The sequence below is a fragment of the Rhipicephalus sanguineus genome, chromosome 1, assembly GCF_013339695.2.
Source record: "Rhipicephalus sanguineus isolate Rsan-2018 chromosome 1, BIME_Rsan_1.4, whole genome shotgun sequence".
Classification (NCBI taxonomy): domain Eukaryota; kingdom Metazoa; phylum Arthropoda; class Arachnida; order Ixodida; family Ixodidae; genus Rhipicephalus; species Rhipicephalus sanguineus.
In genome coordinates this window covers 46350941-46371131 of record NC_051176.1, presented here as the reverse complement: position 1 = coordinate 46371131, position 20191 = coordinate 46350941, and the positions used below count along the sequence as shown (strand labels likewise).

The 20191-nt window shown below is 45.3% G+C and overlaps 1 long non-coding RNA gene across 1 annotated transcript; it reads left to right on the top strand.

Annotated features, from left to right (window-relative positions):
* Positions 1–12140: 12140 nt before the first annotated feature.
* LOC119385275 (uncharacterized) lies at positions 12141–14189 on the top strand. Its single transcript, XR_007415558.1, has 2 exons — positions 12141–12648; positions 14034–14189. It is a non-coding gene; the product is annotated as an uncharacterized LOC119385275 (long non-coding RNA).
* Positions 14190–20191: the final 6002 nt, after the last annotated feature.

Here is a 20191-nt window from a genome sequence, read left to right as displayed (position 1 = left end):
CCCCGTGACGGGCTCCTCGCCCGCTATGCCGTGCGCCGCTCATCGACGGGGCCTTCGCCGCTTCGCCGATGTTGTGCACAGTGCCTCTAGCTGTGTTTCGCGGACCCGTCCATGAACTCCCGTGACTGTGTCCCCATCTTTCCTGTCCTCTTTTCTCTTCGTTGGATGGATGTGCTCCTATCGCTTTTCTCTCTATTTTCCCACTATTCTTTTATTCCCTCCTTACCCCCACCCTACAAGGCACTGCGCCGTGTCGCCTATAGGCAGAGAGAAATTAGGTGCATTTTTCCTTTCATTAATAACCACAGAAGAAGAAGAAGAACTAAAACCGAAACACAACAATGAGCTCGCGCAGAGGGCAGGCACGGAGGAAGCCAAGTTTCGGCGCAGTCGCATTTTCAGCGCAGCTTAAGAAACTAGGGTCTCTAGAATTACGTATCTATGCATTTTCTATTAAAGGAACACACCGCCTAATACTTACCTAGTGATGTTGCGCCTCAGATATGCGTAATGTTTGCTTTTTGATCAACCATGTAGAGAAGTATGAACCTAGTGAGCCGTTCACGATGGCTGGCCCCTGTGCAAGGGGTTCAACTTTGGCCGAGTGGCTGAATCGAGGGACGTGCCGACAAACAGAAAGACAGACAGACAGAAAGACAGACCAAAATTTCTGCGTTTAAGTTCCCCAAGAAAGACTATCGTCTTTAAAAGAAAAGAAAGAATTGTGTTGTACCCATACCTTCAGCGGATCAGGGAGCAGCAGTCATCGGCGAACAAAAGCCGCCGAGGCAGGAAGCTTGAAGGCACGTGGCAATAAACTCTCAAACGGTGGTTAAAACTGGCGTGATAAAAAACTCCCCACGCAGTAAAATTGGATTGTATCATCCTTTTACTACGTTCCTCAGAGGTGGTAGTAAAACTATGTTATGTACCGCCTTTTACTCGAACATTATGTAGTAATTTTAGAAGCGAGGAGTTTTCAGAGGTAATGAGCCGCGAAAAACCCTGTCTAGGCTAACTTTTGCTTAAGAGTGTTTACCTGTCTCTCTCTTTCTCTCTCAGAGTGGTGAGCAGTCGTGAACCAGTGGTGAGTAGTGGCATTTGCCCAATTCCTGTGGCACATACCCGTTGGGGATGATGGTAGTTATCTGATAGGCCGCACAAATTACGACTAACTTAAACAGCTTAGCTGTGTAGAGCGAGTGTAGGTGTATATTTTTGATAATTATAACGGGCACTGTAGAAGTACAAATTAGTTCCAAGCCGCGAATGTGCAGTAGCGAAGCCACGCCCACGGACGGAGACATCACGCGTAACCTCCGCTCTATAGTGCATAGCTTCGCTGCGCACTCCCGAAGTGGACGCCGCGCATCTCGCAGCTAGACATGCCGGTCGACAGGGAGTACGAGCGGCGATGGGTCCGTGCTTGGCTGTACCAAGCTTTGCGCGACTTAGCGCAAACTGTGCGCACTTTTTTATTATAATCTCTCCTAACTTAAAATCTGCAGATACGTCTTCGTTTGTACTGAGCAGAATAGTGGCGCCGCCTTCGCTTGACGTATGATTCGATGCTCACAAGCGGCAGCATGAAATTTGTTAGCTGAGGGACTAGTGGCACCTGCCGAAGAATTTAAAAAATACCAGGAGCCTGTGACTGGCGAGGCGGTAAGTCGATTTAACGTGACGACAAGCGTTCGGAAAACTTGTTCTACGTGCTTTTTATATTCAAAAACTATTGAACATGCCAAAATGAAGGTGGATAACCAACGTTGCACTTAATCCTGTGAAAGCAGAACGTTGAGCGCAACGAACATATTTCGAGGAGGGCTATCGGCATCGCTATCACTTCTCAGCGTGTCTGGAGGAGAGGCTCTTTGTTTAGTGGCTTCTCAGATCGCAAAATTCTGTTTACAAAATATGCACTTGCTTTTGGAATCAACCGCTACAGGTTTAACCACCACCAAGGGGGAGCTTTTTTGTTGCGGCGTAAAAGAAAAATCGGTTGTCAGTCCCTTTCAGAAAAGAAAAGTCAAAAACAAATTATTGCAAATCGTCATTTGGGTTCACATTGAGACGCCATTTACACCATGTGATGCCCGTACGTAAAACCTGCTTTTTGTCCCATTGACAATTACATAAGTGGATATTTGTATTTGGCAAGTGTTTTCTATAATTTCATTTCCTCTTATTTTAAGCATAAAGTAATCTTTTGAAATGGATCCTTGACGGCGATCTTCCCCAGTTTCCAATAGCGATCTCGGGTTCAGGATGTAGGCCTTGGTTCCACGCCCTTTTATAAACCCTGCTTGTCCTAGTGCTTTTTCTATTTTCATGTATGGATATATTCTTTTGTCTAATATTTTAAGTCACTTCACATATAAGCCTTTAAGACAATGGTTTTATAAGGAAATCAATCTCCGTGGAACAAACGAGCGCTTAAACCGCATTCGAAAGCGAGTCCAATCGGGCGCTCGCCGCAACACAAGGCGCCAGCAACGATCACTTCTCGAAAGCGCACTCATCTCACCCCCTCTGGATAAGTCGCTGCCGAGACAGCCTAGCTCCCACGCAAAATTGGGCGAATTCTAGAAATAAACGAGGTGGCTACCTCGGGTGCGTCCACTGCCACAGACGAATACGCGAGAAGGAGCTCCCCTGTTCCCCAAGCCTTCGCTGTGCTGTGAACAGATGAGTTATGTCGATGATTTGCGAACCCTGGCGCAACCCAATATATAGTAGCGGCGACTGTAGTTAGTCAGTGAAGGAGGAAGTTATGATGTTGAAGTTATAGTGGTTCAATTCAATTGTTGGGGCTTGACGTCCCAAAACCACGATTTGATTATCACAGACGCCGTAGTGGAGGGCTGTGGAAATTTTGACCATCTGGTGTTCTTTAACGTGCACCTAAATCTAAGTCCACGGGCCTCAAGCATTTTCGCCTCCATCGAAAATGCGACCGCCGCGACCGGAATTCTATCCTGCGACCTGCGGGTCAGTAGTCGAGCACTATAACGACTAGAGCACCGTGGCGGGTTTAGTGTGGTTCAGTCGGCCAGAGAAGACGTGTTGTGTTATGTAGTGCCATCAATCCGTCTTCGAAGAAATAGGGAGAGATTACAGCGTGCGAGGAGTAAAGAACAGTTTTGGGGACGACGGCCGAAGGGGAACGACTTGTCAGCGCTACAGTCTACGACTCGTTGAGCCGGTGAATATAAGTGTTCTCGAATATTCTCGAGTGCTTTTACTTAGCGGAAATTAATAATTGTTTCTCTATTGTTCTTAAACACACCTGAATTGTACAGTGAGTTAGTTAACCTGCCAAGTGTGCACGTTTATGTGATGTTGTACTGCCTTATTTGATAATATATTTTGTTCGTGTTATCAACTCTTGGCTCTGACTCGGTCTTTGGACCGCAACCGGCTTTCGCTGGCGCGCTAAAAGGACCTACTCTTAAGTTGTCCGTGCTTTCGTGGTGCGTTTCAGGGGGCCGATACGTCGGCCCTCGGAATCTGCCCGGCGACTGCCTCCCCTTTAACGGGATTGTGACACTCCGGTATCTCCTGTGTCCAAAAAAGTTGCAGGACGCTTGAGCTTCACCTTAAAGAGTGGAACGCTATAGCGTAATAGGGCTCCGTTCTCAACGTCTTCCTATTCGTATGCCATCCTTCGCTTCTCGACACCTCATTCGTGCCGGCAAAACGAACGTCTGTGATCATATAAAATTGACTGTTTTAAACCCACCTAGGGTGCCTACTGCAAGTACAGTCGCGAAGTGCTCACTACGCCATATTTAATAACTTTGTGAAATAGCGTAGTAGCCACTACACGTCCGCAAGGCAATACGCGCACGTACGCAGCTGCACACTTTGATGGTGTTTGTGGCTGATGATGAAAGTCAGTTATGCCTGAGCCAGGCCCGTAGCCAGGATTTTTTTTTTTTTTAGGGAGGGGGGGGGGAGGGGGGGCACCACTTGCTGCAAACCAGGACTATTTAAGAAAAACACCTATTTTCATTTATTTTTGGTAAAAACACCTACTTCACCAAAATTTCAGGGGGGGGGGGGACGCTAGGACCCCCCTGGCTACGGGCCTGGCCTGAGCGCTTTGTTCTCCAACGCTACTGACGCCGGCACGGACTCCGATGTCGACCCCCCCCCCCCCTCACACACACACTTGTTTTCTGCTACAGGCTGGTCCTTCAGCGCTTCGCCTTGTTCATAGCTTGCAATCGATCTAGCCAGCAAACGGCACCATAGAAAACACGAGGGGCAAGACAGAGAGCCGACGGGGGAGATTTGCAGGCTTACTAACAAGGGGAGGCTTGTTGCTTGAACCTGAAGAATGAGTACTGGATGTAAAACAATGAGCCGAAAATACGCACAAGTACAGAGACGAAATCAACCGAATTTACTGCACGGGCGTAACAGATATTGATATAAATCAGACCCTCTTCTCCTATAACATTAAAGAGGTCATGCTAACACATGACTCACGCAACTTTTTCACGCCAAAAGCATTTTTAACTCCGCTGGTAAGCCTATCAGTTGACTTGAAAAGGACGCAGAAATCTTCCAACAATGGTGCGCAGCCGCACTTTCTTGAGTAAATACCTGTATGCCCAGAAACGCTCTTCGTCTGTTACAGTTGGTCTCTTTTAATATGCCGTTCAGGCATCTTCCTGTTTTCCCTACACATACGTCGCGGGGTAAGCGCATAATTGTGTGCACCACATTTTCAGCACAGTGTACAAAGCTGTCGCGGTGTTTCTTTAAGCACTGAGATTTGTTAATTTTTCCTTTTTAATTAACCGCCCTGAAGAATTTTGCAGTTTTGTGGTGTGTATAAAGAAACCACCTTAGGGCCTGCCCTTTCAGAGACTTTTTCACGTTATGCTCTCCGGCCATGCGTGAAAACGCATGGCCGGAGAGCATAACGTTACATTCCTATGTGCCAACACGCTTGGCGTTTCCATCTTGGCGTCTCTACTCTCTAAAGCATTTTCTCCAACTGAAGTTAAAATGACTCGTTCATTCCCCCCTCAGCTACGAGACAATTTTGATTGTCGAATATAGTTTGTAGACGGCCAAAGGCTGCTTTTGAGCATTTTGACAATATTATTAAACCATTTAGCGCCTGATGAGTGAATACGCATATCTAATGACAGACTCGTGGATTTTCACTTTTATTCGTAGGAGATATTGTTGACATTTGTATTCTGTTAAGTCCTTCGTCTTTTGTTTCCCAAAACAGCACGTTCGTTCAGTGCGCCCGAAGTTATAAGCGACTTGCTTTACAGCGAAAGCTGTTATGTTATCACAACAAGGGCCGTTTTTTGGCGCCGTAGTTGTCCGCCGGCGCCGGTGTCGGTAACCACTATCGCTCGAAATAAGAAAAAAAAAACGAAATAAGAAAATATTTCCAGGATGGAACGAGGTTTCAACCTGGGCCCTATGCTTGGGAGCCCAGTGTTCTACCACAGAGCCATGCCGGTGCTTGAAACTGCGTTGCAAAAAAGACCCTATACAGGCTTCATGTCACGAAGGAACCACATTAACACATGTAATGTAGCGTATTAGAAGAGTAAAATAACAACCATGCGTCACACAACGCGAACTTTGTAACCAAGCGTCACACAATGCGAATTGCGCAACGAGTGGGTTGTTGAATGCTTCCAACCCATTGCAAACGGCTCTCCCATAATACTTCATCGACATCAGCCACAGCATCAACAAAGTACAATGCCTTAAAGGTGTTTAGCGGATACCACGATTCTCCGCAGGATGAAGAAAAATGAAATAGTGGCTGCTTCCCTACTTCAAAAAATTATGATCATTTATAGCGTAGCGGGTTCCTCGCAAGTGCACTTCTATTGGTTGCCAAGGAAGCCCATAAGACTCCCATGATCCATTTCCTCAGGGTCTGAATAAGTTAATTGCCCCGCCATGGTCGTCTAGTGGTTATGGCGCTCGGCTGCTTTCCCGAAGGTCGCGGGATCGAATCCCGGCTGCGGCGGCTGCATTTTCGATGGAGGCGAAAATGTTTGAGGCCCGTGTACTTTGATTTAGGTGCACGATAAAGATCCCCAGGTGTTCGAAATTTCCGGAGCTGATTTGCCACCACGTTTTATTCTCATTTTGAACTTTTCCTTGTGCACTGATTGAACAGCGCCAGGAGAGGATTGCCCACCTCGCATCTCCAGGGGGTCATGTTTCCTCCGTGGTTTTTGGTATTTGCAAGATTTCGCATTTGCAAAAAAAAAGAAAAAAAATGGGGGAAGAGCTGTAAGGAGAGGAAATTATATTGGATTGAGGAAAAAAAGAAAAAAAAAACCGACCGAAAGCAAATGCTCCCTCTGACTTCTAACACTCTCTTCAAGAAAACGAAAGTATTAATATTTCAAATGGTTGTCTATGCTCAAGAACATTCAAACTGCAATTCGGCAAATCAATTTGGAAAAAGAAAGAAAAAAAAAACCAAAAAAAACAACAGGAAGTAGCGACAAATGAATGTAGAAAAAAAAAGCACAAAAAAGAAAACAGGAATAGAAGTGAAAAAAAAGAAAAGAAAAAAAGGATTGCATTGCAAAAAAAAGAGACAAAAGAGGAAAAGATAAAACAAAACAAAAAAAGTTAAAAGAAAACAAAAGAAAAAAATCATCGAGAGAGAAAAAACAAAAAAAACTACAAAAAACAGAGACTGATGCAAAAGAAAAAGAAGAAATAAAATAAAAGAAAAAACCAAAACTGTGAAAGTGGAAGTATATGCAAAATATATATACATACTATGTTTACTCACGAATGCCAATTTCTAACCATCTGTCACACTTCAAAATTCTCTTTCTCACAATTAAAACTATGAAACCACATCTCTAAAACTCATGAAGAAAGGTAAACCACACTAACAAGTCAACCACAGAATCGGTAAGCGCCGCACCATTCTCTCACACTTTCAACCACTAGACATCAGTAATGTAAAAAAAAAATGAAAAACAAGAATTCAAGAATAATTAACTTAGATATATTCTCCGCATCTACTACTGACACGTAAGGCAAGTCACATTCTACCGTGGTGGGGTTGGGGGGGGGGGTCAGTAATCAACATTTCGTTATTTTACAGAGCACTTAAACAGTAGGTGAAGTTAAACCAAAAATCTACAGCCTGCCCCTATAGGAAACAAGACAAGGAAGATTCCACGAAGACAAGACTGAAGAGCTCCCACTTTCAAGATTCAGCACCGAAGATTAAACTCTGACATATGTTAGCAGCAAGAAAGCAATGTAAACATGAACAGTGGTTTTTTTTTTTTTTTTGCCCGCTATTCTGGGTTGGGGTCCCGTTCGCCTTCCCCTTCAAAATTTAACTTGGCTCTGCCCTGTTCATTTTTCGTTTCTCATTAGCATTGCCTGCTATATTATTATGGTGCGGGCCGAGGTTTTCTTTTCTTTTTTTTTTCATACCTCACAATAAAGAAAGTCCTCTTTGAGAAACTTAACTTGCACATTGAGTAATTTCAGCTAGTACGACACGACTTTTCATCATTGTGCATGCCCAACTTTGCGTCGCAACACTACTTCGACTTTACAACTTTACTCACAACTTTACTTCAAAGCATGCCGAACTACAGAATATGAGAAAGAAGTTTGTCTTATCAGTGAATGCCGTGCAAATAATATTGGTGTAATAAATACAGCTTTCTTTACTAAGCAACTTTCTAAACAACGATACAACTTTCTTAACTAAACAAAGTGAGCAAAACTTACCAGAGTACTTCAAAATGATTGGTAGCCAAGCTCGTTGGTACGAAAATGCAAAATATGCCACGCAGCGCTAGAGTGAGACAACGAAATCTGGCAAAGGCAATATAAGCCCTCCCTTCCAACTAAACTTTATTGCGCAGGGTCGAAATACATAGGCATGGAAAAATAGGATAAACAAATAAAACGCATCACAGAACGACTGCATGAGTGTTTCGTAAGGACTTCGCACATCGCAATTCAGGTGGGAGGGGTCATGGTTAAAGGGTTTGGGGAATGTTGGAGCCAGCTACCGACATATCTAGTGTTGGAAAGTTGCGCCACGATTGCTGCGCCTGAACAAATCGTTCCATTCAAATCACCCGAGTAATTATTCCACCTCCGCCATTGGCATACGTTTTACTAAAGTTGCCAGGAAACAGGGCGCCTTCTGATATGCCCGGGCTCCAGAACCACACATATTCCAAAGATAGCGCACATCCGCGAAGATACGCCAGTAGCGGTTCCTTGTTCTTGTCATCACTTCAGTGGTTCCCTAGAATCCCCATCGTTTTATCACAAAATAATGCATCGCACGCACAACTCCCGCAAAGAATGTCGCTGGGCATTTTTTCCATGGTCTTTGCACCCGAAAGTATTTTTTTTCTTCGTGGTATGTTATCATTGCTGTGCAGTCATAATTTCGCGTACCTTTTGTTCAGCGATTCGGTTGCACCGTGTGCTATCGAAGGACATTCGTGGCAATACTGAGAAAACTACAATTTTATTTTGATATTTATCGAATACTATCTAGGATTCTAGGGATAGCAGCAACATGTCTGCCTGACGTCGCAGCCTCCTTTACTGATTGTATGACACATACAAGAAACGACCTGAGTGACATACGTTGCAATGGCAGAGCCATGCAAGAAAACTCCACGGTTTTGCTAAAATAACGCGACAATAGAGCGGCAAAGTTCTGTGGCAACGAATCTAAAGCTAATAAACAAAAAACAACAACAAAAAATTATTTGTTTGCATGAATGAATTTTTTAACTCTCGTGGTGTGTTGACTTCATGTGCTAGCGGAAAAATAAAAAGTAACACGTAAAGAAACAGTGCGATAAGATACTGCGTCATCTGTGAGACATGGTGTGATCTTATACTTCATGTATACTCGAAGCAGCGGAGCGGGATATTTAAAGATCCCTTACTCTTTATCAAATCAATTATTCCATGCTACAGGGTATGTAGAACATGTCATAAAAGACGAATGAAACTTGAACAAGTATGTCTTTGTCAAAGAGTAGTGAGCACATTAGCTTTAACATTAAAAAAAAAACAGTGTGATCAGTTTCTTCTAAACCAGGGACACTTCAAGTTTCATGCCTATATGGCATACATAATAAATGATGTACATTTGGGCGTTGAACACCCTACAAGAATGCAGCACTGCTAATGAGATTTTGCAATGGTAAGTTTAAGCGTAATTTGAAGCATGAATCCCGTTTCCTTCGTCACAAGAGCCATAATAAATGAAACCTAATCAATTTTTTTTCTGTTGAGGCACATTCTGTGGTCTTACAGTCGGAAAATGGGCCAACTAATTTCCAGATCTTCTGACAGATTTACCTTGTAGTTTTGTAGTGCTGCCTTCTCGTTTGCTTAGTGCGTGCAATATTCGAGCGACGAATAAACTTTATGCCAACTATGAATAATGCTGAAACATGCTATGAAGATGCTTTTACTGCGACAGCGGTGACTTACACATTCTTTGTGGCAAAAATCAGGTTTAGTCACGTGAAATGGCGTTGTATTAATGAAAGGACACTACGCAATATGGAAAAAAAAGCCCTATTTTTGCTGATGTAGAGTATGATAGTTATCCACCTATATGTACACACATAAAATTGCAGGCGAATTAAGCAGTAAAAATAATCTGCTAAATGTTGTCATTGTATCTGCCTTCATATTAAACACAGTTTCAAGGCTATGCTGCTTCACTGAATGCGTTGGCGGGCTTCAGAGGCGGGCGTCAGTTAAGAGCCGCGCTAAAAAAGAACCATGGACTGTTCAGTGATTTGCTCCTATCGAAAACGCGGTAAGGCTACGCCCTTTTAACCGGGTACTGTGTGGGGTTATCCGGCACATGGTTTCACAAACCATGCGCTGTAAGCTTAATATTTCAGAAAGAAAAAAGGAGACACATGCATGGCCAAACTCGCAACTGATTTTATATCCGGAAGCACTCACTGTATATAAGCGTCAGAATATACATGCGCACAAACAGTACACTCGCCGGAGATGCAAGAATGCTGATAAAGATTGAAATCGCAACACAAGCCAGGGCCACTAGACATAAAGACAATTCTACACTCTAAAAAAAAAAAAACACTGCACACTGCTGCATGCGCTGACTCCTATTATGATGATGACGTGGCGAATAAACATTACATTAGGTTCGATGGCTATTGAAAGAACATCAACTATTTTTAACGCTCTGAAACCAACAGATCAACGCGTATCAGAGAGACATTAAAAAAAAACGCCGCGCCTGTGCAGAAAGTACAGCACAATTACAGTTAAAGCTGGAAGAGCGGCATTTCTAGAAAGCCCGTTATAAACTCTCTTGAGGCTACTAATACAAGTACACAAGCAAAGTACCAACTACGCCATAAATCATAATTTTTATGAAGTTGGAAAGCACCCACTACGCCATTATTCGTCATTCTGAGGAGAAGCAAGGCAGCAGCTACACATCTGTAAGACATTATGTGCAATTTGTTGATGCGACGGCTGATGACGACGAAGAATTATGGCTGAGCCCTATGTAATGAACTGGAAGCATTACCCACCAACTAGTTACGCAATTCGCATTGTGTGACGCCCGATCGCTATATCACTCTCCCACCACGCTGTATAATATATGTTAACGTAAGAAAGAGAGAGGGGGGGGGAAGAATTTTATGGAGACCTTGAGGAAATGGATCATGGGGGCCATATGGGCTTCCTTGGCAACCAATATAAGTGCACTTCCGAGGAACCCACTACGCTATAAATCATCATAATTTTTGTGAAGTAGGGAAGCAGACACTATGCCATTTTTCTTCATTCTGCGGAGAACCGTGGTACCCACTAAACACATCTAGGGCATTATGTGCACTTTGTTGATGCTGTGCCTGATGACGATGAAGAATTACGGCAGAGCCCTTTGTAATGGGTGGGGAGCATTCAACAAACCACTCTTTGCGCAGTTCGCATTGTGTGGCGCCTGTTTACAGAATCCGCGTTGTGCGATGTCTGGTTGTTATTTTACTCTTCTACCACACTAGATAACATATGTTAATGTGGTTCCTTCCCGATATGAAGCCTGTATAGGGTATTTCTGCAAAGGAGTTTCAAGCACCGGCATGGCTCTGTGGTAGAATACTGGGCTCTCACGCAGAGGCCCCAGTTTCGAACCTCGTTTCCTCCCGGATATTCTTCTTATTTCGCGCGATAGCGGTCACGGACACCGGCGGCGGACAACTACGGCGCCAAAAGCGGCCGTTGTGATGTCATAACAGCTTTCGCTGTAAAAGTGCACCGGTCGTAAGCTGCGCCGTACATTTGTTGTGCGACCGCAAAAGACGGTTACGCTGTCGATGTATATATACCAGGAGATTCGAGGGTATCTGCGGGTCAGGGAACATTCATTCGAACAATATCTGTTCTGAAATATTCAACTGGAGAAAGCTGCCGGGCATCCCTCATATGAAAGTGACAGGAAACAGAAGGTGGAAAACCAAAGTGGCAGATTGGACCAGTTGGTGATACATGAGCGAAGTACACTGCGCGGTGGACAACACGGACAACAAGAAGACGGGGACAAGCGCAGACTATCAACTGAAGGTTTATTTTTTCACATGCTAGATATATAAGAATGAAGCAGAAAAAAGAAACAAGAAAAGTTAGCTGTTAACAAAGATAAACATAAGATAAAGTTCGATTAAGGTGGAAGCCGGCTTCACCTCTTTCGGGCGTCAGCCTGGCATTGCATTATTGCATTATCTTCTGGATTGGCCCACGTGTTTTTGGGCCATAGATGGTCGATTTTGTAGACCAACTTGCCAAATATAATCATACGTATCAAAATTTAATCTCACACTTTGTGGTGTATCAACAAAGAAACCAGCCTGTTTTACCTGCAAGCAATGGCGTCAGATATCGTACGACAAAGATATAATAAAGAGAAGTCGGGGTGAAAATACGACGTCAGTAGCACCATTTAATCTCTGAGTATTCTCTCGAGGTAATTGCGCAAGATAAGAAACGTGACAAAGCAGACATTTGGTTACCAAGCTTGCATGCGCATGTCTTCTCGCAGGGAAATGTTGATTACTCAAAGCAGCAGCAGCAGCAGCAGCAGCCTGGCCACAACAGTTCATATTGAACCTCGGGTCTGTGTCCACTTATAAAAAGTATTGCCCATGTATCCGTAACAGTCACATCTCCGTGAGTATGGGCCAACTGGCTAGCACGTTCAGGCCCCGCTTTTTGCGGGGCCCGAGTTCTGAGGAACCCGAATTGGCCGAGGCATGCTCATCTGGAAGCGAACTGCGGCAGCTGTCGGCTCCAGAAGGTGGTCAAGCTAGCTCCTGCCTTGTGTCTGAAAAAGCCGGGCCGAGCAATGCACTGTCACAAGAAGCACACTCTGGCGTCGAACCAGCCGGTCGCCACGACGTCGAGGACCTTTCCGCATCTGCTAGTATCCAGACCCAGTTGTCCCTGTTTCTCATGCAGCCCCACGTTAAACCGAGCCAGAAGCCAGATGCGGGCAGGTTGGCCTCGCCGGAGAGCGACGGCGTGACGCCAGTTCCTGTTGATGCCGAGCAGATCCGCGGTCTCTTTTGCTTCGGCTGTTAAACAGGGTACGTCCTTTTTTCTTTTTTTTGTAGCACTAGAGATCAATTTATCAAGCAGTATACGTGTTTCGTAGGCGTGTTGTTGAGGTCGATATGACGCTAAGCAAGCTTGATCTTCGTTTCAGTACACGATATGTCTGGATTTTGCTGACTTGTTCTCATTTTCGCGGAGTGCACCTGCTTTGTTGTCGTTTTTACGGTGGTGTTGAAACAGATTGGATCAGCTCAAATGTACAAGGTAGTCTGAGGCTTGGTCTGCCCACCTCTTACACTATTATTGCTAGTGGCACCAAGCACTCAACTCGTTGAGGCGAACTTGTTGAGAGTATATTATTGCATAGTCTTGGCACATATCTTGCCGGGTTTTCTAAAGGTCTGCTCATGCTGTTCATTTCCTGTTAATGCACGACAGTCGCTAACGCACGAGATCATCTCTGCCTCTGAAATTGCAGCAACGGCTCCTTATGTTTTGATATCCTAAGCCACAATGCATACTGTCTTTTGGCTGCCCATGCGAACTTATCTGCTACCACAGATCCAAACTTGGGTGGCACGCAATGCTTCTGCGTGAAGAAATGTCGGTAGTTATTACGAGAGAAGACGCATGCAGTAATTGGCAGGGATAGCAATTCCAACGACGGTTTTAATTTCATGTGAAAATGTCGACTCGGGTGCATTTGGGCACAAGCCAAGGATTTTAGCGACAACACGGAAAATGCTAACATGTTCTGGATATCGACCACTGAAAGGTGGTTGGTATATTGGTGTCGAAAAAAATAGCAATCTAAGAACTTAGTGACACCTAAAAGATTAATACACATAGACAGTTATAAAGTAGGTTTTTTATTTTGTTTCAACAGGAACAGTATGTCGTTCAGATAGGCAAGAACATCCGCTTAATTTAGACGTACGTCAAGGAATACGAGGTGATCAGAAGTAATGCCAACTACGGCATGCCATATCATGGTTTAAGTACGTGAAACCCCGTAACATTTACAGAGCGTATTGTTTACTCTCTGCATTAAGATTCCCTTATGGTCTTTTCCTTGCATAAATTTCTCAGTTCTTATCGTAAAGCGAGCATGGAGCTGCCGAGCAGTATTCCTTTCATCGGCTTCTAGGCAGTGCCTTTTTAGTCATAACTATCCACATGACTCCTGCAAGAGTGCGAATAGCTTAGTTCGCTCGGGGTCTGTGTAACGCAAAATGACTCACTGAATAAACGTTAATTTAGCTTACCATGAGCGGGTTTCGCAACCATCTGCAAACATTAAAAGTGACACCCAGATCTTCTCGGCAGCCTTTCAGGTATAGGGCATTGTTCAGATACAAGAAAAAAAAGAGCTTCAGGAATAAAGTGCAAGCAGTTTGCGTGTTCTGGTGTCTTTACAGGAGCCAGCTCAGCCACCGCTCGTGCTCTGCTCGGAAGGCAGCGAAATGCAAGAATGGAGGCGTATTTTCTTGCAAAAACTTGGTCCTTCTTTGAGCTTTCTGTACATAGCTTCGTATGGTTGACAAGGTGTTCTCACCAAATAAATTGACCTGCATTCACTTTCACGCAGCATGGCTTCTTTATATGCAAGAACGTGGCGAGTTGAGCTAGTCGGCAGGCGTTCATGTTTAAACATTAGTATGAAGCGCACCGAAGACGCGGACAGTGAAGTGGACACGACAGTGGTGACACTCACAATTGATTCTTTATTAGTCGGGCAAGGCATAAAAACCAGACACATGAAACTTGGCACATGGGTAACAGAGCAGGGCGCAACAGAAAAGAATCATGCCAGGGTTACCGCAAGAATTTTGTACGCTACATATTTATAGGTACATACATGTATAACTATGCTACATACCTTTATATGCGCCACAAGTACTAGACACGAACGAATGAAGGCAGCGCAGCCATTTCATGTACCTGCAGCGCCACGCTCGCGTCAGAATTCCTGCACTAGTGCTAACCATCTCTTCATTATGCATAATTCAAAGTTCGCACAGCCTATGTGGCTTCTATCAACTGCATCTTGTTCCGTAGTGCTCTTGCGCCTAACTGTCTCAGTGAGGGGTGATGTCTGCAAGTATTTAATCAGCAGCGCGGCAGTAACTTCCACTAAATGTACACATGCACAAAAGGTCCCACCTTTGGCTTTATTAGCAGGGCATTACAGTTAAAATTCTTGAAGTTTCTTTTTTTTAAGTATAGCATTGTTCCCAATATAGGGTCTATTAGCCTAAAACCTGAAGTTTGCACGTAATTTGCTTTGAGGTGGGAAAGGTTGCTAAAATTTGCTGGCGTGTTTCGGGCTTATGTGCTCTTCAGCCTTTCCCGATGCGAACACCGATGCAATTATAGTCATAACACAAGCTCGCTTAGGTTTATGTGCTCGCGTTTTAGTTCAATCGGCATGACTTTTCAAAGCAAGGGTGTAAAACTGGTTCCCAGCTTTTGTCTGGTAGAAAATAACAATAAAAAGCGTTGCAGCGGCTTAGCTCGGCTATGCCAGGATATACGTAGCGTTAGCAAAGGTTAAACTGATTATTCTTAGCTTTTCGTGTCTCCGCAGCACGTTTAGCCTTCTTCTGTTCATTCTTCCTACGCTCAACCGCTAAATGCCAGGCAACTACTTCGGGATCCGATGAGTTAACCTTCTCCGCTCTTCTGCGCCGTTGAGCAGTATTTGCGCTCTCCTTCTTCATGGCTATACCACTCTGGAAACGCCAGTCAGAGGCGCTATCAAGCGGACCCAGCGCAGTGTCAGACGGCGACTGCACAGCGAAGGCGAATAGCTGTGCGCGCGCCGGCGCCAGTGCGTCTGCCACGGCTACGGTTGGCTACGACGTCACTCCCCTCGAATGCGCAGACCGGCGGCGGCAGCGGAGTGCGCGGGAGGTGCCGGCTCCGGTGCGCCAGCTGCGTGACATCACTGATCCTCGCGCATGCGCAGCACGGCTCTTGAGGAGGCGCGCGAAACTGGCTCGGCTAGGCCAGTGTAGCTAACGCTACAAAAAGGGAGCAAGAATGGAGCAACGGGCTGCGTTCCTCCTTCCTTTGCGACTTCTTCCTTTGCGGACGCTTAACTCGTCGCTCCCTCTTGCGGCAAGCGCCAGACGAGAAACTTTTCTCATCAACCATGTGGTCCTGCGCGCCCGCGCATGCGCACGCCGAGTTCGTCGTGATTCCGTGCTGCGGAGAGCGGCCGCCCTTTTGCGCTCACTCGGCAGCCTCAGACTATCCAGCACTGCCCGACCTCGGCCAGTCGCGTGCGATTACTTATACATACGATTGATGTGAGCAATACACGAGTGACGTTCATTGTTTCTGTTCTGTGTGTTGAATAACGTCTGTGGCGCTTGTTTTCTTTCTGTTTTTATTGTGATAGCAATTATATGGACAGTCTCGGCTAGAAAATGTCCGTCCCCGTCGCCGTCATTCACCGTATATGTATAAGTATGTATATATATAGAAAGGCCACAAAGAAAAATAATTAACAAATTGTTTCCGACGCGCGGAATCGAACGGGCAACCTCTCGCTTTGCAGCCCGCCGCGTTAGACGTTAGGCCACGACAGCACCGTCTCTCAGCCTGCTAACGGCGAGCTATTTATATACACCATGCAATTCAGCATGCTTTCTTAGTGGCCACATAGATGGCGCGACGTGCGCGCGTGTTCCGCGCTTTAAAGATCGTCGCCCCGCCCCTGCGAACGCCGTTGCTGTTCGCTCTACTGGGCGTCGTCGCTTTCGTGCGCTTATCTCAACGAAAGAAGGGGCGGCCGGTGGGGTGCTTCGCTTCGCTCGCTTACGCTCGCTGCAGCGGCCGCGTTTGCGAAAGGAGCGCGCTGTTCAAACAGAAATAAGTAACAACTGTGACAATTAGTTCGCGCTCGTCTTGTGTGTACCTGTTCGTTTGTTTCGTGCGTCCTGCTTTATGGTTGAGCAGTGCGCTTCAAGTGTCGAGCTGTGACGCAATAGTTCGCGCTCGTCCTGTGTGCGTTCTTTTCGTGCGTCCTTTGGGCTCGAGCGATGCGCTGGCAATTTCGAGCTGATTTCCGTTCTTCGCGTTACATTACAATTTATTGCTATCGCAATCATTGCTTCGCCGTTGCGGCGAAACTGTGACTTTTTTTTATCACTCGGCGTGTGCGCGATGCGCCGCATACTTTCGTTTGTCTCGTGTTGTTTGTATACGTTTGCGCATGATTTGCTTGTAATAAATACAGTTATTCCCGCTTCACAAAACAGTCTTGTTTTAATGAACACTGTGCACCAATAATTTGATTTTTTTCGGCGTTAACATACTAGGCAAGCGCACGCGTTTTTAGTTTTGCATAGCACTTATCAATACAACAGGCGATATAAAGAAACATGAAAGTTAATTTTTCAAATTTTAGCAAACGTGATACCACTGGACAGTGCATGCATGAAAGTACGATAATATATAATTGCTGCAGTTCTACGTGTCGAAACCACGATATGATTATGAGGCACGCCGTAGTGTGGGACTACGGATTAATTTCGATCAACTAGGGTTCTTTAACGTGCACCCGAACATAAGCACATGGGTGTTCTTTGCCTTTCGCCCCCATCGAAATGCGGCCGCCGTTTAACGTTAAATGCGGCGATTTTAACGTTAAACTGCATCTTAATTGCACATATCTGAAAAATAAGTCAATGACTTCTGTCAATTAAGCCAAAATTCTCAATCACATGCGTTTTGGATTATGCATATCATCACTGAAAATTAGGACGGGCTTATTCACGCGTGTAGTATGTATCTCTATTTCTTAGGATTTTGCTTTGGCCTGCGAAACTGAACACAAAATGCGCTTTTAATGACAGCTGTGCACAGTAGGTAATTACTAACACTCTCACTCACATTTGTGAAAAGTTCCAAATCCAATGCAAGACTAACAACCGCCACACCGACAAATACACAGTTGTCGCACAATGACCGCAATTTGACAGGCCAGACGAATACCGTTACGTAACTGTAGCAGAGTAACATGAATGTACAGCGTATTAAATATTACAGAACACGTAGTGTGGGTAGCGTTCTTTCCCATAGTTTGCGCGGTGTAGCGCTAGTTTCTCTACCCAAGTAATCGAGCGGCCGCGACGCCAACAGCCACTGACATCGCTCTCGAAAGACCACCGTCCGGTGCGAGGCCATCTTGTCTTGCGTCTTCGCACGACCCGCGTTGTAACGTACGTATACACAAATGAGACGGCCGTTACCGCACCAGAAGCATTATCACTGAAGGGCTAGCAGTTGAACGAATCCATGGCTCATCGTCAAACTTGTGGTCAACGCTTAAATGGCATGTGAACAGATGTTAACGCCAAACCACTCAACGAAGTCGACGCGACGAAGGTGACACGATCTCCCCTGCGTGCTGCGCCCTCCCACAGTAACTATAAAAATAAAGAAATCAAATTTTATCTGTGGCCGCTGTCGAAAGATCGCGCTACTTCGAAATGTCGTCGGATTGGTATGAACGGTTCCCGATATGGTCGTTTTCGCATTAACTTAATCAACTCTGTAATTATTTCGTGCATTATCATGCGGCTTTACATTAACTGGTGCGCTTGGCTAAGCCATAGCTACAAATAAATAATGTCTGCGTATATTGTGATGCAGCCACGAAATGGTAAAGAGTTAAAGAAAAATGACGCATCGCTTGTGCCACCATGGCCGTAATTCCGTGACTATGTAAGAGCCTGCGCTTCATAGCGGGTTTGTGTAAACACGTCTGTACGTACGTGTCCGTAGTAAATTGTTCATGTTATTGGCCGCGAGATCGAGCAGTGTCGGCTCCTAGCGGCGAGCAGACGAAACCCCGTGGTGTGGATGGCTCCTTGCGTCGTCTGCTAGCCACACCGTGTTCGCATGTGTGCGTACGTCCTGCATGTCCTCGGAATACAGCTTATTCGCGTTGTGCTAGGACAGTATCAAATGCTTGTACGTATGCGTACACGATATACATAAGCATTTTGCCTTACGTGACTTGTATGCACTCTATTAAAGCGAGTGCATGCACGGGTCGGTATTCCTCTAGGTTTAACCATCGTACCGTCCATTCGCCAAAATCATTTCCATGTGGGTACCACTTTGTAGTTCAAGAACAACACATAGCGCATTTGGCGTCGTCCTAAACGAAAAAAAAGGTGCTAAATGTCGAGGTGTGAACGCAGAATTTTAGCGACACCATCTCGTGAAGTGTTGGCGATTTGGAAATCCTTGTACCGCAAAACATGAACTAGCGTCTGCAGAGGCCGGTTAGCGGTAGAAAAGACCTGAAGCCACGCATTTCTATAGCAGTACGCGTATTCATGCAAACAGAAAAGCAGAGTGCACAAAGTTTCACTTCATCTCATTACGCAGAAATACAGGCTCTTTTTTTTTTGTAGCCGCTAGAGCAAGAAGTAAATACTTAATTGGCTCAATCGCGCAGCACTATTGATACTGTGGTATAGGCAAAACACAGTTTAAACAAGTGCAAATAAAGCAAAAAAAAACATCCAGCACAGTACAACTCACAAATGTTACTGAAGGCCAGTATCCCATTGATTGGCAGATTCCGCTTCCCTCACGCGTAATAGGAACGCCAGGCCGGTTTCGTGCATTAATTTTGCAATGGAAGGCGTATACATCACCATTAGGCTGTAGTCAACGCGCTTTATTCGCCGACAACTGACGCGAACCGCCTACGACGAAGCGCCGCTGCGTACATTTGTATACGCCCCACCGACCACCTATCCACACAAACGCGACGACGGTGCTGCCACCTATAGCCCGAACTCGCGGTGAATAGGATGTATACATAGGAATGAATTGGGTAATAAATTCAGTGAGTGTGTGTACTATGTGTCTGCCTAGTAAACGTGTGCGTATTAATAAAATGTGTATGAACCTTCCGGTGTCCTTGAGTAATTCATGAATGTGCCCACCACGCCGAAATGCCATAACTTAGTATCAACGTAGGCCGCCTCAGTCAGATACACCTTTTTTAGTGTCGTTTAATCCCTCTAGATTGCGCCAGCTACCACCTACTTCACGGCTGTGGCGCTCTCACAGCTCCACCTACTTAAATGTTGTTGAACATCTGTCTATCGAAACTATGCTCTGCTGTGCCGGAGTTGTTTTGCTGCTATTGAATGTACATTTTGGAGGCACATGTCGGGGCCTATTGCCCCGTAAACGCGTGGATAACGTCGCTACACCGTGTAATGCTTCAAGAAATAAGGAAAGGAAGCCTAACGTGCAGTCGCCGTGTGAGAGCTCCTTCGCAGTATCCGTCTCTTTTAAAGTGAACACCGTCTCGCTGGCCGAGCGAGACCTACGAGTTCCGTCGTTCCGTTTCGCGAGGATTTCATCACAACAGGTTTGTCTGCTTGATTTTATTGTCATATCGTTCAATATTAAGCTCAGAAGGACCGTTTTTTGTGATTACCAGGGCCGCATACTCTTTATCAGTCGAGAATCGATGCACTCCCAAGACCTAATTGTATTACTCGCTCCGCTAGCCTGGTGTCAGCCATCTTGATTTTGACGGGGG